At 45.3% G+C, this 25,797-nt stretch overlaps 1 non-coding gene across 1 annotated transcript; it reads right to left on the bottom strand.

Annotated features, from left to right (window-relative positions):
• Positions 1-3,818: 3,818 nt before the first annotated feature.
• Positions 3,819-3,955, bottom strand: LOC123324102. Its single transcript, XR_006539609.1, has one exon. It is a non-coding gene; the product is annotated as a U4 spliceosomal RNA (small nuclear RNA).
• Between the last annotated feature and the right edge of the window lie 21,842 nt (positions 3,956-25,797).

Below are 25,797 nucleotides of genomic sequence, written 5' to 3'. Positions count from 1 at the left end.
GCCTTCATCAGCTGCTCTGACCCCTGGGTCTTCTTCTCTGTCCCAGGGTCTATTGCCCAGGGCCTATCTCACCCTTGAGCCTGAGATGCTGCTCCTGTGACCTGGGGTGCTCCAGGCTCTTCCTCTCTTCCCTGGTGCACCCCGGCCTCTACTTGGCTGTAGGTGGTCCCTGGAGGTCCCTTAAAGGGACAGACCTGTAAGCCACCATATGGACTCACTCTGGCAGAATCAGAAGCCCATGTCTTGGTCTTCCGATGTTTTTATGCTTCCTATTTTTCTTGGCTGTGCTCCTGTACTAGCTGGGAACATCTTTCGGATATTCCAATCGCCTCAGTTGTTCAAGGAGGAACCGAAGTCATAATTTGTACCTACGTTCGAACTAGTGCTCTAAAGATGGGTAACAGTTCCTTGGGGCCAGTGAAGTGGCATCAACAGGTCAGGGGATGCAAGAGCCCCACGGAAGGGGTCCTTTGGAGAATGATACCAGAGCCACTTGCTCCAGCTTGTTTTACCCGCCCGGAGGCTGTCCTAGCCGAGACAAAACCTTGGGAAGGGTCTTTATCTTAATAAAGGATCCCCTTGTGGCCTGTCACTTGGCAAGGCCATATTCTTGGCAGGAAGAGACGCTTATTTTCCTTAGACTTTGGAGTTGCCCCCGGTTTGAATTTGGGCACTCCTGCCGCATAGCTGTGCCCCAAGATCGTCTCCTGTGGATCACTGAGCCTCATCTTCCTCATCTGTGGAAGAGCATTGTGCTACCCTCACAGGCTAGTGGTGAGGAACATACGTGAAGGCACTTGCCACGTGGGGAATGCTCCATAATGTCATATTCCTTCCTTCTAGTCCTTCCAAATCTGGAGAAAAGCTCTCTACATAAAGTGATCCTTCCTTCCCTAAGGACCCCCTTAAAAATTCTTTTATTTCTCTGTTTCATTTATTCTGAAAATGTTTGCTTCCTTCTGCATAATGGCACTGAGATAAGGGCTGCAGTATTGCAGGCTTGGGGTCCTCTGCTCAGCCTGCAGCCAGTGAAGGCCAGTGGGAATAGACTGAGCATTCAAACTCATTTTTTGGATGTAGTTGAGTACTTGAACATCCAGGACCGGACTGCTGCTGGGGCACAACTATGACTCTGTAAATCCTTCTCCTTTTTTTTTTTTTTTTTTAATTTTATTATGTTATGTTAGTCACCATACAATACATCATTAGTTTTTGATGTAGTGATCCACGATCCATTGTTTTCGTATAACACCCAGTGCTCCATGCAGTACGTGCCCTCCTTAATACCCATCACCGGGCTAACCAATCCCCCCTCCCTGCTCCCCTCTAAAACCCTGTTTGTTTCTCAGGTCCATAGTCTCTCATGGTTCATCTCTCCCTCCAATTCCCCCCCCCCATTTTTCCCTTCCTTCTCTTAATGTCCTCCATGCTATTCCTTATGTTCCACAAATAAGTGAAACCATATGATAATTGACTTAGAGAAAGTCAATTCTCTATGCTTGACTTATTTCACTTAGCATAATCTCCTCCAGTCCCATCCATGTTGATGTAAAAGTTGGGTATTCATCTTTTCTGATGGCTGAGTAATATTCCATTGTATATATGGACCACATCTTCTTTATCCATTCATCCATTGAAGGGCATCTCGGCTCTTTCCACAGTTTGGCTATTGCAGACATTGCTGCTATGAACATTGGGGTGCATATGGCCCTTCTTTTCACTACATCTGTGTCTTTGGGGTAAATACCCAGCAGTGCAATTGCTGGGTCATAGGGTAGCTCTATTTTTAAATTTTTGAGGAACCTCCACACTGTTTTCCAAAGTGGCTGTACCAACTTGCATTCCCACCAACAGTGTAAGAGGGTTCCCCTTTCTCCACAACCTCTCCAACATTTGTTGTTTCTTTCCCTGTCCATTTTAGCTATTCTAACTGGTGTACGGTGGTATCTCAGTGTGGTTTTGATTTGGATTTCCCTGATGGCTAATGACGATGAACATTTTTTCATGTGTCTGTTAGCCATTTGTATGTCTTCTTCAGAGAAGTGTCTGTTCATCTCTTCTGCCCACTTTTTGACTTGATTATTTGTTTTTTGGGTGTTGAGTTTGAGAAGTTCTTTATGGATTTTGGATACCAGCCATTTATCTGTAGTGTCATTTGCAAATATCTTCTCCCATTCTGTGGGTTGCCTCTTTGTTTTGTTGACTGTTTCCTTTGCTGTGCAGAAGCTTTTTATCTTGATGAAGTCCCAAAAGTTCATTTTTGCTTTTGTTTCACTAGCTTTTGGAGATGTATCTTGAAAGAAGTTGCTGTGGCCGATGTCAAAGAGGTTACTGCCTATGTTCTCCTCTAGGATTTTGATGGATTCCTGTCTCACATTGAGGTCTTTCATCCACTTTGAGTTTTTCTTTGTGAATGGTGTTAGAGAATGGTCGAGTTTTCATTCTTCTGCATGTGGCTGTCCAATTTTCCCAGCACCATTTATTGAAGAGACTTTTTTCCCATTGCATGTTTTTTCCTGCTTTGTCAAAGATTATTTGACCATAGAGTTGAGGGTCCATATCTGGGTTCTCTATTCTGTTCCATTGGTCTGTATGTCTGTTTTTGTGCCAGTACCATGCTGTCTTGGTGATCACAGCTTTGTAATACAGCTTGAAATTGGGCAACGTGATGCCCCCAGCTTTGTTTTTCTTTTTCAACATCTCCTTGGCGATTTGGGGTCTTTTCTGATTCCATACAAATTTTAGGATTGTTTGTTCCAGCACTTTGAAAAATGTCATTGGAATTTTGATCTGGATGGCACTGAAGGTATAGATTGCTCTGGATAGCATAGACATTTTAACAATGTTTATTCTTCCGATCCATGAGCATGGAATATTTTTCCATCTTTTTGTGTCTTCTTCAATTTCTTTCATGAGTGTTTTGTAGTTCCTAGAGTATAGATCCTTTACCTCTTTGGATAGGTTTATTCCGAGGTATCTTATGGTTTTTGGTGCTATTGTAAATGGAATCGTTTCTTTAATTTCTCTTTCTACAGTTGCATTGTTAGTGTATAAGAAAGCAACTAATTTCTGTGCATTGATTTTGTATCCTGCCACATTACTGAATTGCTGGATGAGTTCTAGTAATTTGGGGATGGAGTCTTTTGGGTTTTCCACATAAAGTATCATGTCGTCTGCGAAAAGAGAGAGTTTGACTTCTTCTTTGCCAATTTGAATACCTTTTATTTCTTTTTGTTGTCTGATTGCTGTTGCTAGGACTTCTAGTACTATGTTGAACAACAGTGGTGAGAGTGGGCACCCTTGACGAGTTCCTGATCTTAAGGGAAAGGCTCTCAGCTTTTCCCCATTGAGGAGGATATTTGCTGTGGGTTTTTCATAGATGGATTTTATGAGCTTGAGGAATGTTCCCTCTATCCCTATACTCTGGAGAGTTTTAATCAGGAAAGGATGTTGTATTTTGTCGAATGCTTTTTCTGCATCAATTGAGAGGACCATATGGTTCTTCTCCCTCCTCTTATTAATGTGTTCTATCACATTGATTGATTTGCGAATGTTGAACCACCCTTGCATCCCAGGGATAAATCCCACTTGGTCGTGGTGGAGGATCCTTTTAATGTATTGTTGGATCCTATTAGCTAGGATTTTGTTGAGGATTTTGGAATCCATATTCATCAGGGATATCGGTCTGAAATTCTCCTTTTTGATGGGGTCTTTGCCTGGTTTGGGGATTAAGGTAATGCTGGCCTCATAGAATGAGTTTGGAAGTTTTCCTTCTGTTTCTATTTTTTGAAACAGCTTCAGGAGAATAGGTATTATTTCTTCTTTGAATGTTTGGTAGAATTCCCCAGGGAATCCATCAGGCCCTGGACTCTTGTTTTTTGGGAGGTTTTTCAATTAGCAATAATCGCACCTCGGATAAACCTCATTGGCTACGATGCTGCCACTGCGCAAAGCTTTTTTGGGAGGTTTTTGATCACTGCTTCAATCTCGTTACTGGTTATTGGCCTATTCAGGTTGTCAATTTCTTCCTGTTTCAGTCTCGGCAGCTTCTAGGTTTCCAGGAAGGCCTCCAAATCATCGAGATTGCTCAGTTTATTGGCATATAGTTGTTGATAATAATTTCTAATAATTGTTTCTACTTCCTTGGTGTTGGTCGTGATCTCTCCCCTTTCATTCATAATTTTATTAATTTGGGTCCTTTCTCTCTTCTTTTGGATAAGTCTGGCCAGTGGTTTATCAATCTTATGAATTCTTTCAAAGAACCAACTTCTAGTTTCATTGATCTGATCTACTGTGTTTCTGGTTTCTAATTCATTGATTTCTGCTCTAATTTTAATTATTTCTCTTCTAATACGTGGCTTAGGCGTCGTTTGTTGCTTTTTCTCTAGTTCTTTAAGGTGTAGAGTTAGTTGGTGAATTCGGGATTTTTCTATTTTTTTGAGTGAGGCTTGGATGGCTATGTGTTTCCCCCTTAGGACCGCCTTTGCAGGACCCCATAGGTTTTGGACCAGTGTGTTTTCGTTCTCATTGATTTCCATGAATTGTTTAAGTTCTTCTTTGATTTCTTGGTTGACCTAAACATTCTTGAGCAGAGTGGTCTTTAGCTTCCAAGTGTTTGAATTTCTGCCAAATTTTTTCTTGTGATTGAGTTCCAGTTTTAGAGCATTATGGTCTGAGAATATGCAGGGAATAATCTCAATCTTTTGGTATCGGTTGAGACCTGATTTGTGACCCAGTATATGGTCTATTCTGGAGAAAGTTCCATGTGCGCTCGAGAAGAATGAGTATTCTGTTGTTTTAGGGTGGAATGCTCTGTAAATATCTATGAGGTCCATCTGGTCCAATGTATCATTCAAAGCTCTTGTGTCCTTGTTGATTTTCTGCTTAGATGATCTGTCCATTGCTGAGAGTGGAGTATTGAGGTCGCCTACAATTAACGTATTGTTATCAATATGACTCTTTATTTTGGTTAACAGTTGGCTTATGTAGATGGCTGCTCCTATGTTGGGGGCATAGGTATTTACAATTGTTAGATCTTCTTGTTGGATAGACCCTTTAAGAATGATATAGTGTCCTTCTGTGTCTCTTATTCCAGACTTTAGTTTAAAAACCTAATTTGTCTGATATAAGAATTGCTACCCCAGCTTTCTTTTGAGTTCTGCTGGCATGGAAGCTAGATCTTCATCCCTTCACTTTCAGTCTGGATGTATCTTTAGGTTCAAAATGAGTCTCTTGTAGACAGCATATGGATGGGTCCTGTCTTTTTATCCAATCTGCAACCCTGTGCCATTTTATGGGAGCATTTAGGCCATTCATGTTGAGAGTGATTATTGAAAGATATGAATTGTCATCATGTTGCCTGTGAAGACGTTGTTTTTATAGATTGTCCCTGTAAATTTCTGTTGTAGATCACTCTTGGGGTCTTTCTCCTTTTATAGAACCCCCCTTAATATTTCTTGCAGGGCTGGCTTAGTGATCACATATTCTTTCAACTTCTGCCGGTCGTGGAAGCTCTGCATCTCTCCATCCATTTTAAATGAAAGCCTTACCGGATAAAGTATTCTTGGCTGCATGTTCTTCTCATTTAGTACCCTGAATATGTCTTGCTAGGCCTTTCTGGCTTGCCAGGTCTCTGTGGATAGGTCTGATGTTATTCTGATGTTCCTCCCTCTGTACGTAAGGAATGTCTTCCCCCTAACTGCCCTTAAGATGGTTTCCTTGGTTCTAAGATTTGCAAGTTTTGCTATTACATGCCGGGATGTTGGCCTGTTTTCCTTGATCTTAGGAGGGGTCCTCTCTGCCTCTAGGACTCGAATGTTTGTTTCATTCCCCAGATTAGGGAAGTTCTCAGCTACGATTTGCTCAAATACGTCTTCTAGTCCTCTCTCTCTCTCCACTCCCTCCAGGATTCCAATGATTCTGACATTGGAATGCCTCATGGTGTCACTTATTTCTCTGATTCTATTTTCATGGATTCTCAGTTGTTTTTCCCTGGCCTCCTCTTTTCCCTTTTTATCTATTATACTGTCTTCCAGATCGCTTATTCTCTCTTCTGTCTCAGTTACCCTAGCTGTTAGATTATCTAGATTGGATTGGATCTCATTGATAGCATTTTTAAGTTCTGCCAATTCACCTTTTATTTCTGCCCTTAGAGACTCTATGTTGCCATTAACTGATTTCTCCATTCTAGCCATTGTCTTCACAATTGCTAGCCTGAATTCCATCTCTGACATCTTGGTTATATCTGCATCCATTTGTAAATCTGCAGCATAAGTCATAATCTCTGAGTCTTTTCTGTTTTGGGGGCTCCTCCTCCTAGTCATTCTGTTGATGGGTGTTTGAGGGAATGTATAGAGTCCAAACAGGTGCAAGATGCACCTGTTTTCTTGGGACCTTAGGGTTGCTGGCCTCTTGTTTTCCCAGCCTGTCTTCTGCAGCAGGGGCCTGCTGCACTGTTACTCAGGCAACCCTGTTTGGGCAGAGTTGCCCTGTGCCCCTGTGGCGGGGGATGGGCTCAGTGGGAATCACTCTTTGGGGCTTTTGTTGTCTGGCACCTTTCCCTGGCGGCTTTCCACGTCTTTTCCGCGAGTCAGAGCAGAAGAGACCGTTTCCAACCCTCTGCCTCAGAGCAGAGAGCCTGCAGTCTGTTCTTCAGTGAGCTCTCCAGGCCATACCGTCTCCGTTTCTGTCCATGCTGCTATAAACTGCAGCAGCCTGGGTTGTGCGCCCCTCCGCAGCGCTCCCAGTCCTGCCTCCAGGTTGGGGCTCGTCTCTGCCCTTTGTGCTTCTAAAACAGCCAGCCGCTCCCAGTTCGCGCGTGCGCGACTCGGCCGCTCGGGGTTTCCACCCCGGGGGTTGCAGTTCACCGGTGGGATCCTGGCGTACCGGGTGTCCGTCTCGGAGGCTGCAGTTCACGGGCGCTCCGGGTTTCTGCCCAGGGCGCTGTGGTTTGCGTGCGCGCGACCCCACCGGTCTGGTTTGCCACCCTGAGGGCTGCCCTAAAGTCCTTTCCCGACGCTACCGGTCTGCGAGTCTGTGCCCGTCCGCAGCGCGCGAGGCTGTCACTCACCGGCGATGTAGGATCCCCATGGCCAGGCTTCCTCCCGCTGCTGTTTATCCTCCGATATCTGCCCGCGTAATCACGGCTCCCTGCTTCATACCTCGAAACCAACCGCCTGCGATATTCTGTTTGTAGAGATCCAGATCCTCTTACATCTCAGGCTGGTTTCCTGGGTGCTCAGAGTGGTCTGGTAGATATCCAGCTCAATTCCGGGGACCAGTTGAAATAGGGCCCCCTACTCCTCCGCCATCTTTCCCCCCTCCTCTCTGTAAATCCTTCTCCTACTTCTGTTCACAACTGTAAGAGCCCAGGAGGGAGGCCAGAGAATGGTGCAGGGGGACAAGAGAGATATTCAGGCCCAGACCCGGTAGGTGGGGTAGTTTTGCCTTCTTTCAGATGACACATGATTTTGGACCCTTGACTATTCAAGCCAACTCAAGTTTGTGCTCCTCATTCCTTCATTCAATCATTCATCCATCACCATGTTTATTCAGAGATGAATACCATGGCTCCAGTTGTAGGACTCAGTTGCGGGAAGAAGAACAGATAAGAGCACCACGGCTTGCTGCACAGAGGGATAAATAGTGTGATAGAGGCATTTGCTGGGCAGAAGTTATCAGAGCACGGAAGAGGATTCCCAGAGAAGGTGCCCCGTACCCTGGGTCTTTAAGGACAAGCAGGAATTTCTCAACACAATAAGGGTTGCCTGGGGGTGGGGAGAGAGTCCCTGGAACAGAGATGATCTTGTGCGAAGCTTGGAGGCATGAGAAATTGTGGCATGTCCAATGTGGGGCCTTGGCTGGAAGGTGGGGTTAAAGGGACTGTGCGCTAGAGGTGGGTGTAAGGTTGTGTGCATGTTTGGGTGGGGGCAGGTAGGCCCGGGGTGGCAGCTGGCTGCACAAAGCCCAAGAGGCTGGGATTTGAGGCTGGAGAGATAGAGTCCAGATGACTACACAGTGGTTCAACTTTGCTCTGTGAGGAATGGGCAGCAGCTTGGAGGATTTTAAGCCAGAAAAGTGATGAGGTCACATTTCTTGATTATTATTTTGTGTCTAGTAATATAGATATTCAAAGAAGTGTGATAGGGATGTTTCTTGTTTTTATGGAGTTTACGGCTTGTTTGAAACGATATGCACACTCAGTGCCCTTCTCCCCTTTCCTCTCTGGGTCTTGTCTACTCATTTGCAACATGAATGTCTTAGCCAGGGTTCCCCAGGCCATGAACCCAGCCCACGGGGTTCATGGCCTGCTGTATTTGTCCTGTGCTTCCCCAGAGCATAGACCTGGGACCCCATCCCTCATCACTGGTTGGAGGTCTGCTATGAAGGACAGTCCCCTCCCCAAACTCCAACCAAGGGCCCCTGGCTCTTGCTGCACCCACATGTCAGTTAACTGGAAACGATGATTGCCTGAACTCCCTCAAGCCAGACGTGCAGGGACATCTAGGAGGTCACATTCAGTCCTCACTGTTCCTCCTATGCCCCAGGATAAATCATGGCATCCTTCTCCCTGTGCGGAGCTTTCTAGAGCCCAGCATACTTTCTGTTTGAACCATGCCTTCTCCCTAGCACATAATCTGTCACAGACCTGACTAGGTGGTTTCCAGCGTGCCACTGAATCTCTGGGTAAAGCCAAATGAGACAAAACAAAGGTATGAGGATTGTCACAAACCAATAGGTGAAGAAGCCCCACAGGGTGGAGGAATTTAGAGATGGGGGAGAGTGTTGGCTTGGTACAGAGATGAGCCAGTTCCCTTAAACTTTCATCCAAGACCCTCCCAGGCCTTGCCTCTGCGTTTGTATTCTTCCTGCCTGGCTTCCAGAGTGAGCCACGTCCACCCACACCCCGGCTCCGTGCTTTGCTCCTCCCACACCCCAGCCTGCGCCCCACCCCTACCTCCGCCAGTGCTTTGCTCTTCCCACACCTCTGCCAGTTCTGGGCGAGGGCTCCTTCCTGTCCTTGCTTCCAGCCTCCCCTGTGGCAGCGCCTCCTGCGTGGAGGCGAGTGGCCTGAACTTGGGGCTTCTTTCCAGCTGCCCCTACCGCAAGACTTACCTGTTCCGTGTCTCAGTCTTTCACCTCTGTAGGATCCTTCAGAGCATACGCACTTCTTGTTCATGATTGCCCCTCTGGTGCACAACACAGAGTGAGTACTTCGTGATTGGTGGGATGACGAGATGGGGCAAGTGGTTCATTTTTTGAGGGTTGAGAATATATCAGTTATCTTGAGTCACTTCCTTTGCGAAGGGGCAGAGAGAACCCAATACACCTGAAGCAAGATTGTACAGTAAATAAAGTTTATCTTCAGTGATGGCCCCAAAGCTCCTATTTTGGTGAGCTTGACCTTTCCTTCATCTATCCCTGCTTCTATGTATGACTTTTAGGTGTGATTCCCCATCTGTCAAGTTATCTTCCCAGACATTATAATTTATAAACAATCACATGGGAAAGAGTCTTGCTTAACGCAAGGAGGTGAATTATGAGTCATAGATCTCTGGGATTTATGAGATCACCTCATAGCACCTCCCTCTGCCCAGAGCAGGCTGGTCAGGCTGGTCAGTGGACACGGCCTGTGAGCTCTCTGATGGCCAGCACTGCTGTATCTTAGCGCCTGCCTCAGGGCTATGCACAGGCTGGACAGGTATGAGGCAAGCCATAAAGCTTCTTGAGTGGATGAATGGAGATTCCATTATTTAGTGAATGAATACTGAGTCCTCTACTCCCTTCTGTATTTTAACTATAGCCAAAATGGAGTTCTTATTTTTTTTCTCTCAAAAGTGTAAATCCCTGAGATTCTTAGCATTCTTGAATGATATTTTCCTTCTTCTGGTATTGGAAAAAAGGCGCTCCATCCAGATACTTACAGAGCTACTCACAGTTCTTGTTGGAAACCCCATATGGGATAAATGATGCTAATTTATGCATATTTACAGGCAACTAACTCCATACCCTAGTGAGCTACATAGCCTTGGAAGTTCAAAGTTAACCTTCCAACAATAGGAGCAGAATTTTAATTGAAAAAGGTAAGGCAGGCATCTGGCAGATGTGGTTTGTTTAGGGGGGCATTCTATTAAGGAGTCACTGAAATGGCTCTGTAGCTGTTGTAACAGATTCTTATTTAAATGAGATTTCACTTTTCTTTTTTTTAATAAAGAGAAAATCGCCCGTGTTTGCAATGTTTTTCAACAAACTGAGATTTCTTTCTCTTTTTTTCTTTAAAAATCATAATTGATTTATTTTGTAATGCAATATTGTCTAACATTCATAGGCTCGTTTGAATAAATTATTCATCAGCTTTTTTTTTCTTTCTTCTTTTTTTTTTTTTTTAGTGACACACCAGCCCGTGCCTGCTGGAGCTCCTTTGGCTCCCTGCTTGCCACCGAGGTACAGGAGACAAGCACAGCCATGGCAGACACCGTTAATCAAAAGCCAGAGCAAGCTGTTCTTAACTGAAGCCACAGAGGACTATGTTATTAATAAAGACACTTAATGGATCCCATTTCTAATAGGGAGGTGGGAAGGGTGGAGCCAGGAGGTGGTGTCCACTAATGTACCCATCATGTGCTAGTATCCTTTTTTTTTGTCTTTTTTTACTTTTATTTTTTTATTGTTATGTTAATCCCCGTACATTACATAATTAGTTTTAGATGTATGTTCCATGATTCATTGTTTGTGCATAACACCAGTGCTCCTGCAGAACGTGCCCTCCTCAATACCCATCACCAGGCTAACCCATCCTCCCACCCCCCTCCGCTCTAGAACCCTCAGTTTGTTTTTCAGAGTCCATTGTCTCTCATGGTTCATCTCCCCTCTGATTTCCCCCCCTTCATTCTTCCCCTCCTGCTACCTTCTTCTTCTTTTTTTTTTTTCTTAACATATATTGCATTATTTGTTTCAGAGGTACAGATCTGAGATTCAACAGTCTTGCACAATTCACAGCGCTTACCAGAGCACATACCCTCCCCAGGGTCTATCACCCAGTCACCCCATCCCTCCCACCCGACCCCCCACTCCAGCAACCCTCAGTTTGTTTCCTGCGATTAAGAATTCCTCATATCAGTGAGGTCATATGATACATGTCTTTCTCTGTTTGACTTATTTCGCTCAACATAATACCCACCACTTCCATCCACGTCGTTGCAAATGGCAAGATCTCATTCCTTTTGATGGCTGCATAATATTCCATTGTATATATATACCACCTCTTCTTTATCCATTCATCTGTTGATGGACATCTTGGCTCTTTCCACAGTTTGGCTATTGTGGACATCGCTGCTATAAACATCAGGGTGCATGTACCCTTTTGGATCCCTACTTTTGTATCTTTGGGGTAAATACCCAGTAGTGCAATTGCTGGATCATATGGTAGCTCTATTTTGAACTTTTGGAGGAACCTCCATACTGTTTTCCAGAGTGGCTGCACCAGCTTGCATTCCCACCAACAGTGTAGGAGGGTTCCCCTTTCTCCGCATCCCTGCCAACATCTGTCATTTCCTGACTTGTTAATTTTAGCCATTCTGACTGGTGTGAGGTGGTATCTCATCGAGGTTTTGATTTGGAGTTCCCTGATGCTGAGCGATATTGAGCTCTTTTTCATGTGTCTGTTGGCCATTTGGATGTCTTCTTTGGAAAAATGTCTGTTCATGTCTTCTGCCCATTTCTTGATTGGATTCTTTGTTCTTTGGGTGTTGAGTTTGATGAGTTCTTTATAGATTTTGGATACTAGCCCTTTATCTGATAAGTCATTTGCAAATATCTTCTCCCATTCTGTCGGTTGTCTTTTGGTTTTGTGGACTGTTTCCTTTGCTCTGAAAAAGCTTTTTATCTTGATGAAGTCCCAATAGTTCATTTTTGCCCTTGCTTCCCTTGCCTTTGGCGATGTTTCTAGGAAGAAGTTGCTGCGGCTGAGGTCAAAGAGGTTGCTGCCTGTGTTCTCCTTTAGGATTTGGATGGACTCCTGTCTCACATTGAGGTCTTTCAACCATTTTGAGTCCATTTTTGTGTGTGGTGTAAGGAAATGGTCCAGTTTCATTCTTCTGCATGTGACTGTCCAATTTTCCCAACACCATTTGTTGAAGAGACTGTCTTATTTCCACTGGACGTTCTTTCCTGCTTTGTTGAAGATTAGTTGGCCATAGAGTTGAGGGTCCATTTCTGGGCTCTCTATTCTGTTCCATTGATCTATGTGTCTGTTTTTGTGCCAGTACCATACTGGCTTGATGATGACAGCTTTGTAATAGAGCTGGAAGTCCGGAATTGTGATGCCGCCAGCTTTGCTTTTCTTTTTCAACATTCCTCTGGCTATTCAGGGTCTTTTCTGGTTCCATACAAATTTTAGGATTATTTGTTCCATTTCTTTGAAAAAAGTGGATGGTATTTTGATGGGGATTGCATTGAATGTGTAGATTGCTCTAGGTAGCATTGACATCTTCACAATATTTATTCTTCCAATCCAGGAGCATGGAACGTTTTTCCATTTCTTTGTGTCTTCCTCAATTTCTTTCATGAGTATTTTATAGTTTTCTGAGTACAGATCCTTTGCCTCTTTGGTTAGATTTATTCCTAGGTATCTTATGGTTTTGGGTGCAATTGTAAATGGGATCGACTCCTTAATTTCTCTTTCTTCTGTCTTGTTGTTGGTGTATAGGAATGCCACTGACTTCTGTGCATTGATTTTATATCCTGCCACTTTACTGAATTCCTGTATGAGTTCTAGCAGTTTTGGGGTGGAGTCTTTGGGGTTTTCCACATAAAGTATCATATCATCTGCAAAGAGTGAGAGTTTGACTTCTTCTTTGCCGATTTGGATGCCTTTTATTTCTTTTTGTTGTCTGATTGCTGTGGCTAGGACTTCTAATGCTATGTTGAATAGCAGTGGTGATAGTGGACATCCCTGCCGTGTTCCTGACCTTAGGGGGAAAGCTCTCAGTTTTTCCCCATTGAGAATGATATTCGCTGTAGGTTTTTCATAGATGGCTTTTATGATATTGAGGTATGTACCCTCTATGCCTATACTCTGAAGACTTTTGATTAAGAAAGGATGCTGTACTTTGTCAAATGCTTTTTCTGCATCTACTGAGAGGATCGTATGATTCTTGCTCTTTCTTTTGTTAATGTATTATATCACGTTGATTGATTTGCGGATGTTGAACCAACATTGCAGCCCAGGGATAATTCCCACTTGGTTGTGGTGAATAATCCTTTTAATGTACTGTTGGATCCTATTGGCTAGTATTTTGGTGAGAATTTTTGCATCCATGTTCATCAGGGATATTGGTCTGTAATTCTCCTTTTGGATGGGATCTTTGTCTGGTTTGGGGAGCAAGGTAATGCTGGCCTCATAAAATGAGTTTGGAAGTTTTCCTTCCATTTCTATCTTTTGGAACAGTTTCAGAAGAATAGGTATTAATTCTTCTTGAAATGTTTGGTAGAATTCCCCTGGGAAGCCATCTGGCCCTGGGCTTTTGTTTTTTGGGAGATTTTTGATGACTGCTTCCATTTCCTTAGTGGTTATAGGTCTGTTCAAGTTTTCTATTTCTTCCTGGTTCAGTTTTGGTAGTTGATACATCTCTAGGAATGCATCCATTTCTTCCAGGTTATCGAATTTGCTGGCATAGAGTTGCTCATAATACGTTCTTATAGTTGTTTGTATTTGTTTGGTGTTGGTTGTGATCTCTCCTCTTTCATTCATGATTTTGTTGATTTGGGTCATTTCTCTTTTCTTTTTGATAAGTCTGGCCAGGGGTTTATCAATCTTGTGAATTCTTTCAAAGAACCAGCTCCTAGTTTCGTTGATCTGTTCTACTGTTGTTTTGATTTCTGCTCTGATCTTGATGATTTCTCTTCTCCTGCTGGGTTTAGGCTTTATTTGCTGTTCTTTCTCCAGCTCCTTTAGGTGTAGGCTTAGGTTGTGTACTGGAGACCTTTCTTGTTTCTTGAGAAAGGCTTGTATTGCTATATACTTTCCTCTTAGGACTGCCTTTGCTGCATCCCAAGGATTTTGAATAGTGGTGTTTTCATTTTCATTGGTTTCCATGAATTTTTTTAATTCTTCTTCAATTTCCTGGTTGACCCATTCATTCTTTAGTAGGATGCTCTTTAGCCTCCATGTATTTGAGTTCTTTCCAACTTTCCTCTTGTGATTGAGTTCTAGTTTCAAAGCATTGTGGTCTGAAAATAGGCAGGGAATGATCCCAATCTTTTGGTACCGGTTGAGACCTGATTTATGACCTAGGATGTGTTCGATTCTGGAGAATGTTCCATGGGCACTCGAGAAGAATGTGTATTCTGTTGCTTTGGGATGGAATGTTCTGAATATGTCTGTGAAGTCCATGTGGTCCAGTGCGTCATTTAGGGTCTTTATTTCCTTGTTGATCTTTGCTTAGACGATCTGTCCATTTCAGTGAGGGGGGTGTTAAAGTCCCCCACTATTATTGTATTGTTGTTGATGTGTTTCTTTGCTTTTGTTATTAACTGCCTTATATAATTGGCTGCTCCCATGTTAGGGGCATAGCTATTTACAATTGTTAGATCTTCTTGTTGGATAGACCCTTTAAGTAGGATATAGTGTCCTTCCTCATCTCTTATTACAGTCTTTGGTTTAAAATCTAATTTGCCTGATATAAGGATTGCCACCCCAGCTTTCTTTTGGTGTCCATTAGCATGGTAAATGGTTTTCCAGCCCCTCACTTTCAATCTGGGGGTGTCTTTGGGTCTAAAATGAGTCTCTTGCAGACAGCATATCAATGGGTCTTGTTTTTTTATCCAATCTGATAGCCTGTGTCTTTTGATTGGGGCATTTAGCCCATTTACATTCAAGGTAACTATTGAAAGATAGGAATTTAGTGCCATTGTATTGCCTGTAAGGTGACTGTTACTGTATATTGTCTATGTTCCTTTCTGGTCTATGTTGCTTTTAGGCTCTCTCTTTGCTTAGAGGACCCCTTTCAGTATTTCTTGTAGGGCTGGTTTCGTGTTTGCCAATTCCTTTAGTTTTTGTTTGTCCTGGAAGCTTTTTATCTCTCCATCTATTTTCAATGACAGCCTAGCTGGATATAGTATTCTTGGCTGCATATTTTTCTCATTTAGTGCTCTGAAGATATCCTGCCAGTCCTTTCTGGCCTGCCAGGTCTCTGTGGATAGGTTTGTTGCCAATCTAATGTTTCTACCATTGTAGGTTACATATCTCTTCTCCTGAGCTGCTTTCAGGATTTTCTCTTTGTCTATGAGACTCGTACATTTTACTATTAGATGTCAGGGTGTTGACCTATTTTTATTGATTTTGAGAGGGGTTCTCTGTGCTTCCTGGATTTTGATGCCTGTTTCCTTCCCCAAATTAGGGAAGTTCTCTGCTATAATTTGCTCCAGTATACCTTCTGCCCCTCTCTCTCTTTCCTCTTCTTCTGGGATCCCAATTATTCTAATGTTGTTTCGTCTTGTGGTATCGCTTATCTCTCGAATTCTGCCCTCGTGATCCAGTAGTTATTTATCTCTCTTTTTCTCAGCTTCTTTGTTTTCCATCATTTGGTCTTCTATATCACGGATTGTCTCTTCTGCGTCATTTATCCTAGCAGTTAGTGCCCCCATATTTGATTGCACCTCATTAATAGCCTTTTTGATTTCTACTTGGTTAGATTTTAGTTCTTTTACTTCAGGGTTTCTCTAATAACTTCCATGCTTTTTTCAAGTCCAGCTAGTATCTTCAAAGTGATGATTCTGAACTCTAGATCTGACATCGTACTAATGTCCGTATTGAGTAGGTCCCTGGCAGTCGGTACTACCTCTTGTTCTTTTTGTTGAGGTGATTTTTTCTGTCTTGTCATTTTGTCCAGAGGAGAATAGATTAATGAGAGAACAAAATGCTAACAGGGTAACAATGTTCCCAGAAAATATACTCTAAACAAATCAGAAAAGACCTGAAGCAGTGGGAAAAGAAAGGGAAAGTGAAAAAAGAAAAAGAAAAAAAAAAGGAAAAGAAAAAGAAAGATAAAACCAATAGAAACAGAACAAAACAAAACAAAAAATAGGATGTAAAAAAAAAAAACAGAATGTGATCTAATATGATCAGGCTGGTATATAGATCAGTGCCACACACTAGATTTTGGGTGTATTTGGTCTGTTAGACGAAAGTGCCTCCCAAAATTTTAAAGAAAGAAAAACTTATGTATGTACAAAAATAAGGGGTTGTATGATGAAGGGATGGAATATGATTAAAGATGGAGATTATAAAAAATTTTATAAAAGTAATTGATAAGAAGTTGTTTGAAAAAAGAAGAAGAGGATTAAAAAAAAAGAAAAAAAAAGGGAGAGAATGTGATTAGGCAGGGGAGTAGAAAAAAACCATACAATAGAGATTTAGGGTATATTTTGATCTGTTAGAAGAAACTATCTCAAAATTTTAAAGAGAGAACAACTTATATATATATGTGCCAAAAACATGGGTAACTACTATGAAGGGATAGAATATGACTCTAAAAAATGAAAAATAAAAATGAAAAATGAATTTTTTTTTTAAAAAAGGGATTGATAAGATATTGGTTGAAAAAGGGAAAAAGAAAAATTCAAAAAAAAAAAAAGACAGTTAAAAAATAATTAACTTTGAAAGAGTAAAGAATCATGGTAAAAAAACCATGAATTCTATGTGCATTATTCCCCTAACGCTGGAGTTCTGCCGTTCTCATTGATAGGTAAACTTGGTCTTGGCTGGCTGTTCTCGCTGATCTTCTGGGGGAGGGGCCTGTTGCCATGGTTTCCAAAAGTCTTTGCCAGAGGCGGAATTGCCCCGCCCTTGCCTGGTCCAGACTAAGTAATCTGCTTGGGTTTGCTCTATGGAGCTTTTGTTCCCTGCAAGCTTTCCGTACAGCTTTGCAGGCGGAGAGTGAAGATGGCGGCCTCCCAATCTCCGCCCCGGAGGAGCCGAGAACTCGGGGCCCGCTCCTCAGTGAGCCCCCAGAGAAAAGCCGTCAGTCACTCCCGGCTCCCCGGTCTCCGGCCGCACTCCGTGCTCACCCGGCCTGTGACCGCGCGTTTCTATCTCTGGCACCCAACCCCGTGTGGAGTCTCCAAACCCAGCAGATCCCTGCGGTGCGCTCCCGCACCTCTCCTCCCGGGGGAACAAGGTGAGTCTCCCCGGATCTGCCGCTTGTTGTGTCCCTGCTGGAGAAGCAGGGGCCCAACTGTGCTGCGGATCCCGGTTTATGGCAACCCCGAGCTGAGAGCCCACTCCTCAGTTCCGTCTCTGCAGCCGCCTTCCCCACTCTGATACCTGGGAGCTCTGCTGCACTCAGGCACCCCCGGTCTTTCTGTGACCTCAAGGGTCCTGAGGTCCTGAGACCACACTGTCCCACGAGGGTTCCACCCCCCACTTAGCCACCGGAGTGACGTCCCTCAGTGGAGCAGACTTCTAAAAGTTCCGATTTTGTGCTCCACGGCTCTATCACTTGCCAGAAGCAGCCGATGGAGGCCCCCTCCCCCGCCGTCTATCCTCCCGAATATCACCTCGGATTCACTTCTCCACACGTCCTACCTTCCAGAAAGTGGTTGCTTTTCTGTTCAGAGAGTTGTTGCTCTTCTTTTCTTCGATCTCCTGTTGAGTTCGTAGGTGTTCAGATTGGTTTGATCCCTATCCAGCTGAATTCCTGAGAGGAGACGAAATCCAGGTCTCCTACTCCTCCGAGATCTTGCTCTGCCCTCAATGTGCTAGTATCCTAAGGTATACTTCGTTGAAATCAGTTACATCGTGAAAGTAGGCACATCAAGTGCATACACAAAGGACAGCATATTTATTATTTCTTTACATGGATGAAATAACTTCTCCGGGTTTCTTTGTCCATTTGGGCTGCCGTAACAAAATACCATAGCCTGGGTGGCTAAAACAGTGGAAACGTATCGCTCACAGTTCTGAAGGCAGGAAGCACAAGATCAAGGCACTAGCAGATTTGGTGTCTGGTGAGAGTGTGCTTTCTGGTTCCTAGATGGCTGTCTTTTTGTGGTCTCCTCACATGGTGGAGGGAGAGAGCTCTCTGGGGGCTCTTTTCTAAGGGCACTAGTCCCATTTATGAGGGCTCCATCCTCTGACCTAGTCATCTCCCAAAGGCCCCACCTCCTAATACCAGCACTGTGGGGATCAGAGCTTTAACATATGGATATGGGGGAGGGTGGGGCACAGACACTCAAACCATACCACTTGGTCCTACTGAGTGCTATGGTTTGTGATTCAGAATGTAGAGTGAAAGCTGATCGCAGATTTGGGAGGCCTGTGAAAAGGGCAAGGATCTTACAAATATTAGCCTGAGAGGAAAAGGTGCTATAAATCCTACACCCACCAGGCTGAGGTCAGGAAGGGCCCTCTGGGGCCATGTTGTCCATCCCTGCCTCCGGTGAGCTCACCAACGTCCACAGGAAAGTATGAGCACAAACAAGTCCTCGCCCAGGAGTGAGCTGCCTGCCCCTCCGTGGCCCAAGCATCTCCAGGACCCTGGGGCCTGGAGGTGCGAGGGAGCAGCCTGGGGAAGGGCTCCTGTGACTCTGGGTCTTGCCCTCCTCACCCAGTGGGTGCTTCAAGGAGGCTGTGACTTCTGCTGTATCCCCAGGGAGCAGAGATGTGCCTTCTCTCCTTCCCGCTGAAGAAAAGGTTGAAAGGCTGAAGGACTGTCTGGCAGAGGCCCTGCTCCAGAGCAACTGTCAGTCGCTAGAACAATCCCCAGATCAGCATATCCCCCATAGGGCTCTTTATTATTTTTTAAAAATATTAATAGAACTAATTAAATATAGAGGTGTGCTCCAGCCCTAATCTGTGGCTTCTCATCTTTCCTCTCCTCCCTCCTTCTTCCCGCTGGGGCCCAGTGTGTATTGTCAAAGTGTCAAGTGAGGAGGGAAGGAGAAAACTGGGGAGATAACACAGAATTGGTATGCTGGGCGAAGGCTGCGGACACAAGGGACTTCTTTTAATCCAGTCCATTAATCAATTTCTCCGTAGAAATTGAATTAACTGTCTTTCATCAACATCACATCCCAGGACTTGAAAACACCGTGTGCACACAGGAATGTAAATGCAGCAGGGCGTGTGTCTCCCTTCCTGTGTAGGTGAACATGTGGGGCTCCTCTTCTTTGGTCCAGGGCACGGAGAACGAAAAGCCTGGCAATCAAAGGGGCTGGCGGTGGTTGGCGGCCTTGAACCTGGGCCACCGAAGCAATCTGCCGTTTTGTTTTTCTTGCTCACAGCCGCTAGAAAGATTCCCTGCTCCCATCCCTCTTAAACCTAAACACATTCACCAGTAAGTATCAGTCTCACTAAGATTTTTTTCTTTGGGTTTCAGTTGCACCAAGACCAAGCAGCCCGTGCCCTGCTGTACCCCCTGCTGTGTTGCTCATTCCTGCTAACATAAAGCTCTTTCTCTGGGTCAGCGGGCTCTGGCTTGAGCTTGGAATCCATCAATGCAGGTATGAAAGAGTCTCTGTCAGTCTTTGAGATACAATTCAGACATTACTGTATGTGTATGAGGATGTAGCTCCAGAGAGAGGTCAACCACAGGAGAGTCCATGGAGATTTGGGCATTTGATTCATTTAATCAGTTAACTAATAGATATTTATTGGCTGTCTGCCAGGTTCCAGGATCTCTGTTAGATCTCAAGGGCACAAAGATTAAAAAAAAAAAAGAAAGAAAGAAAAGAAAAAAACAAACCCAAAACAATGCAAGTCTTTGCCCTGATAATCTATTGAGGGGATCCTGGTAGAATAAGAATTTACAATACAGTGTAATAGATATTAAATGGTATTTTGCAGTTTGTGGGGTGAGGTTGGGGAAGCTGATGAAGGAGGGATACTCAGCCTGATGTGGCCAGGAAAGACCCCCTAAAAGAGGTAGACTCTGGAAAGACAAACCATTTGCTATATGGAGAGAGGTCTTGGGAACAGATTCCAAAAGAAAGAATTTTGTTCTTCCTCACATTCTGTTCTCCGTACAACAATGGGACAGAGATATGATCATGCCATTCCCATGCTCACCCAACCCCCGTGGCCTTTCATTGCCCTCAGAGTAGCACAGCCTACTTTACCAGGGAGACCTCTGCAGCCATATCCAGCATGTGTCCCTGATGTTCACCCTGGTGAAAGCTGATGTGGCTTCATTAAGCCCGGTCCAGCCTCAAAGGCTTCACACCTGCTCCTCCCTCTGACTGGAATCCTTCCCCCTCTGTCCCCCATGCCTACCTGCCATTGCCTGGCTGAGTCCAACTCACCCTTCAGGCACCTAGAGGGTAGCTTTCTCGGAGCCCCTGATTGGGGTAGGCCCTTCGGTTACATCTCAGCCTGTGCTTCTCCTCCTAGCAATGATCTCAGTTGTAATTATTGTTTGAAACCCATCTACCTCTCCAGACTTCAAGTGCCAAGAAAAGAGGCATCATATTCGTTCTGGTCGCTTTGTTAATATGAGGGCCTGGCTCACAGTGGATGCTTAATAAGTGCTGCATAAATCCCTGCTGGATGAATGAGTGAACAGTTCATGCTTGAAGAGGCTTGTTTCAGGGAAATGGTGAGTGGGCTAGCAAGTAGCTTGCTTAGGGTGGGATAAGCAGCCTTGCCAGGTGGGACTGGGCAAGATTTCATGTCAAGCTAAGGAGTTTGGACTTTGTTCTGGAGGCAAAAGGAACCATGGAAGGCTTATGAGCAAAAGAGTGACTTAATCTGATTTGTGTTTTCCAAATATAAGTCTAGGTCAGTTGATTCCCAAGTTAACTCTCCAGAGTTGGCTCTTATTTGATTTTCTAGATTCTCACTCTTCTCATTAAGCAAAGGCAAGGAAAACAAGTTTGGGGTTTCAGTGGTTGGCAGGTTTATAATTTGAGAGGGGCACATTATCTACTTGTCACCTCCCTCCTCCCCCACTGCACTCAACCTGAGAGACTCCCCAATACCCATTTGGCTTTTCAGGTACACTTAAATTATGCCCCTGCCGTTCCAACCTCATGGGCTGAGTGCCCTCCTGCTTCCATGCTACTGCTTGTGCTGTTCCCTCTGCCTTTCCCAGTACTGCCCGTCCTTGTTGGCCTGCTTTAAGGTCCCCTCCCTGTGCAGAGCCTTGCTGACCACTGTAGGCCATCTGCTCTCTGAGATTCACAGAATGCTCATGTTCTCTGCCTTCCGAGCACTTGTGGAACCAGAGAGCCAGGCCCACCTCCTCTTTAAGTGTGGGGAAGCTGAGGAGGAATGAATTGTTAGGGTCATACATCTGGGGAGCAGTAAGACCAGGGCCTGCCGCCAGGTGGCCCGACCCAACCAAGTCCGTTGCTTTTCCCCTACACAGCACTGTCTAACGGAGCCCTTGAGCACAGGTTTCTTGTCTGCAGCTTTTCGGCACAGGAACTCCTGAAAGACCTGGACCACAGAGCATCTCATTTATCTGAGTATAAATGTCTGGCACATAGTAGTTATTCTATAAAGTGTCGTTGATGTGAGACATTTTAGATAAGAAATACTTCTTTGCCCTCCATTAGCTTCTGCTCTGTTCATTAGGACAGTGGTGGCCTGGAGACAAGAGAACTGATTTAGAGGCACGAGGTGAGAGCCAGAGCAGAGGGTCTTACCGTAGAAGGTACACCTCCCAGAAGGCAGGTCTGGAGCACCATTTGGGAATGTCTCAGCATCCTTGCTAGGAAGGGGTCTGTGCTGGTTTTTCTCCACTTGCCAAACCCCTCCTCCTTCCTGATCCATTCTCTGTCTTTCTCTGCCTGTTCTGTGTCCTGGGGGCTGGCTTCACCTGCGGGCTGACACCCAGACCCCTCTGCTGACCGGCTTCAGGTAGACTCAGCCAGGGGATGGAGAGGGTGTTTATTTCCAGGCTCCGGCCCTCCAAACCTGCCAGGTGGCTGAATTCCTACAGACCGCTTCTGCCCGGTGGCTGCTTTCTCACAGCCAGCCACCTGTGAGAAGTCTCTCCCCGCTGCCCCTCAGGTGCTATGGCAAAACTGGCTTCCTGCCGTTGCTGGCCCCAGGTGCTTCCTACCTCCTGTTGTCACCCCACGCCCTCTAACAGGCCCCCCACCAAAGTTGCCTTGGAGTGTGCCGTCTGTTCTTCTGGGATTGCGTCTGAGATAAGGTCTTAAGGACGTTCCCAGAACCAGACTACTGGGGAGGAAGGTAGTGTGGGACCACTATTTCTGTATTTTTGGCAATGATGCCAAATGTTGAGGGACACCTGGGTGTACACAGTGTCATTGGGCCTGCTCCTGGGATTGGACATCGGGGAGAGTGTGGGGCAGAAGAGTACCTCCCTACCTTCTCCATTCTTAGCTGGCCATATTGTGGTCACCTACCTTTTGGGGGGCTTTTATTTCATTAAAAACACATTCATTCACAAACTGAGTAAAATGTCACTATTCTCCAAGGAGCTCACAGCATTGTTGGAGAGGCATATAAACAAATTCTACAGGGAGGTAGCTGAAGGGGACAAAGCAGGTGTGTCAGGTGTGGTTGGATGTGGAAGCCACGAGCCATATCCCAGACCCAAATGGACCCTGATGTGGAAAGAGTGCTGGCTTTGGAAGAAGATGTGCTTGGGCCCTGGGGTCCTTAATTACCTTCTGAGGCTTGTTGATGAACTGGCAAAAATGACACCTTGCTTGCAGGCTGTCTTCCAGACCTAAGTGAGATGCCATGTGCAAGTGCTAGGGCCAGGGCTCTTCAACGAGTGGCCACCATTGGCAGGATGTGTGTCGCCTTTAAGTCCCGGGCTGAGCAGGGTAGAAGGACCGGGCACAGCGGAGTTGATGTATTAGCACTTGATGAATGAATGCAGGTTGAATGAGTGAATGAAAGGAGAGGAGACAGTAGAAGCTGCTGCCCTGGGTGGGAGTTGGCTCCGTGGTGAAGGGCTGCGGGGTCCGACTCCAGCCTTTGAGGGCACAGTTCTCCTACCTACCAGGGTGTTCTTTAGTGTTCTTTAGTACAGATTGTTCCCACGGGGGAACTATAGCAAGGGGGAGGGCCAAGGCAGAGGTGACTTCAATTAGCTGTGGATTCTTGGCTTATACCTGTGACACAAACTCAAACCTTACCAGTTCGTTTATTTCATTTGGTGAGGAACCAAGACAATGGAAGATAGAAGATATCAATTCATTAGAAATATAACTTTTATTCCCCTTTCCTTTTTTCTTCTTTAAAAACCCTGGGCAACTGACCTAGTTTTTCATTCCCTTTGAACTCAACTATGGCAGATCTTCTTCAAAGCAGGGTTGTAACATTCAGGTTCTTCACTTTATGTGGGTCAGGGTGACTCTTCCCGTTACTGAAAAAGATGAGCTGCGAGCGCCATCATTTTAAGCCGCCTTGGTGCCTGGAACTCTTTTGGAATTCTCTTTTTTAGCTTCCTTGCTAGCCCTAAGTGCTTTAAGTCACGGTAGTTAGCAGGAAAAGTGTGGCAGAGGAAATGTTTACTATTTGATTTTCTACTAAATGACTTTTAGAAGGGAAGGGGTAGAACAGACAGAGTCCTTCCTCACATCTTTCCATTCCTGCTGTCCCTGGTGGTGGTGGTGGAAGTGTTACCTGTCTCTCACACATAGTGGAAAGAACACCTGACCAAGAGTCAGGGCACCAGTTAGTGAACAATGTGATCTTGGATAAGTCACAACTTACTTGTGATTCTTCCTCTGAAAAGGTCCCTTAAACCCTTTGGTTCTCTGATAGCTCTGCAATTTTGATGTAGTTTGGGGGTGGAAGGGCATCTTGCAAGGCACTCTAAAAATAGAAACATCCTCCCTGCTCCAAAATAGCAAGAATATTTCCTTGCTATGCCATCCCTGCAGGAAGCAGAGCTGGGTGAACACCCAGCAGGGATGAGCAGTCTCCTTCCAGTGTGATTTGAGCTATTCTTAACAGCTGATCTGCTTCCAAATTTCTTCTGGACTGGTGTGCTTCTGCTTAAAATTTCGTCATTAGAAAGTCATTCCTTTGAGTGGGACATTACTGAATTCAGGAGTTACTAGTTAAAATGAATTTTGGCACAGTTATTTGAAGAGTTTAGTTTATCAGATAGCTTTCCAAAGAGGTAGCTGGCTGATGACACGCAAATCAGGTGGATAACATTCTGAAGGAGCTGGAGGATGGGAAAGTCTGGAGTGCTGGTGGGCCAGGCAGGCTTAGGTGAGGTTTGGGGCAAGACCCGTATTCCTACAAATGAGCAATCTGTGCCAACATCCCAAAGGTGCTGAAGTTTGGGGGGCCCTGCTTGCTTTCCTCCTCTAGGAAGATTAGCTCTCTGTCCAACTTCGTATCTCCTCCCTCCACCCCCCACTTTCCACCCCCATTTCGGGGACCCTAAACTCATGACAGCACCTTAGGGAGCCCTGGAGCCCAGCCCAGCCGTGGTGTGCTTCTCACTCCTCCCTCACATGCAGGCCTGTCCCCAGCTCCCTCCCCCGAGCTCGGAGGTGCCCCAATTACTGCTAGCAGCCACGGGCCCAGGTATGTTCCCTCTGGTCTAATGCAAGGTTCTAAGAGATGGCGATTACACGTTTTAACAAATAACAGGAGCACAGAGGCAGGACTTTTATCGCAATATGAACACTGTAATTTCAACCTTTTAGGGCAATGAATCTATGGAATCAAAGTCAACAGAGAGGATGCAGAGTTGAGTTTCTGCCATGAACTCCTATTGCCTGGGTGGGGGAACGCTCTGCACACACTTGGCCTGGATGCGAGACGGGTCCCTCCAGCTCTTGGTGCTGCTGGAAACACAAAGGGCAGTTCCTGAAGCTGCGCCATCGGAGAGCCCTGGGAGGCGAGGACTGGCTCACCACTCAGTCACACACAGTGGCATTGATGGCTTACTGCGCCTGAGCCCTGCCGGGTGTTGGGAAAACCACCAACACTAATGCTATCTCCCAGATTACTAATACCGGCTAATAGGACGGAGCGTTTACCAGGTGCTACGCTAAGTGCTTCACACAGATTGCCACAATTAATGCTCAGAACAGCTCTATGACATACGTGCTCTTGTTAGCCCATTTTTTACATAAGAAGAAACTGAGGCTTAGAGAGGTTACCCCGCCTAAGGGGACCAACTGACAGTAGGAGAGCAAAGGTCTCGAAGTCAGGGAACCCGAGCCCAGAGCCAGGAGGCTACCCGTGCCTCTCCGCTGTCTCTCTGCAAAACAGCTAGCCCCGGCCTGCAGTGTTTGGTTTCCTGAGGAGAAGGGGGAGGTGAGCGTAAATAATCCTAACACATGTGGTAAGAGAGGTTGTCCCAAGGTCCGGGGAGCTCCAGGCAGCATGCTGGAGGTATGCTGGTTTTGGCAGTGGGGCCAAAGAATTGAAACACTCAGTCCCGGATTTCATGGAGATTGTGGTGCAGACACAGAAGGCAGATATTAATGAAAGAATCGTATAAATCAGTGTAGATTTACCACCGAGGAGAGTGAATCACTAACTTCCCAAAGGACTCAAATAAGGCTTCAAAAAGGAGGACGATTTGATCTGTTCCCAAGAATAGGGTGAGTTTTCCCAGTGGAGAGGGTGAGGCTTCCAGGACGTGCAAGGCTCTGAGGTGTGGATGAGAAGGTTTTAAGGACTGAGGACAGTTCTAATGGGTCTGACTGGAGTGGGGCCTTGAGGAGGGGAGAGGCTGGTGAGTTCGCTTGGAATGAACGTGCAAAAGGCCCTCATTTGTCAGGTAAGGAGTCATGAGAGCTTTATCACAGAGGTCAGGTTGAGAATGGGGTGGGCTGCGGAAGGGGCACTGC

This window comes from Neomonachus schauinslandi, chromosome 2, assembly GCF_002201575.2.
Source record: "Neomonachus schauinslandi chromosome 2, ASM220157v2, whole genome shotgun sequence".
Taxonomy (NCBI): domain Eukaryota; kingdom Metazoa; phylum Chordata; class Mammalia; order Carnivora; family Phocidae; genus Neomonachus; species Neomonachus schauinslandi.
This window is presented reverse-complemented; position numbering and strand designations above follow the sequence as displayed.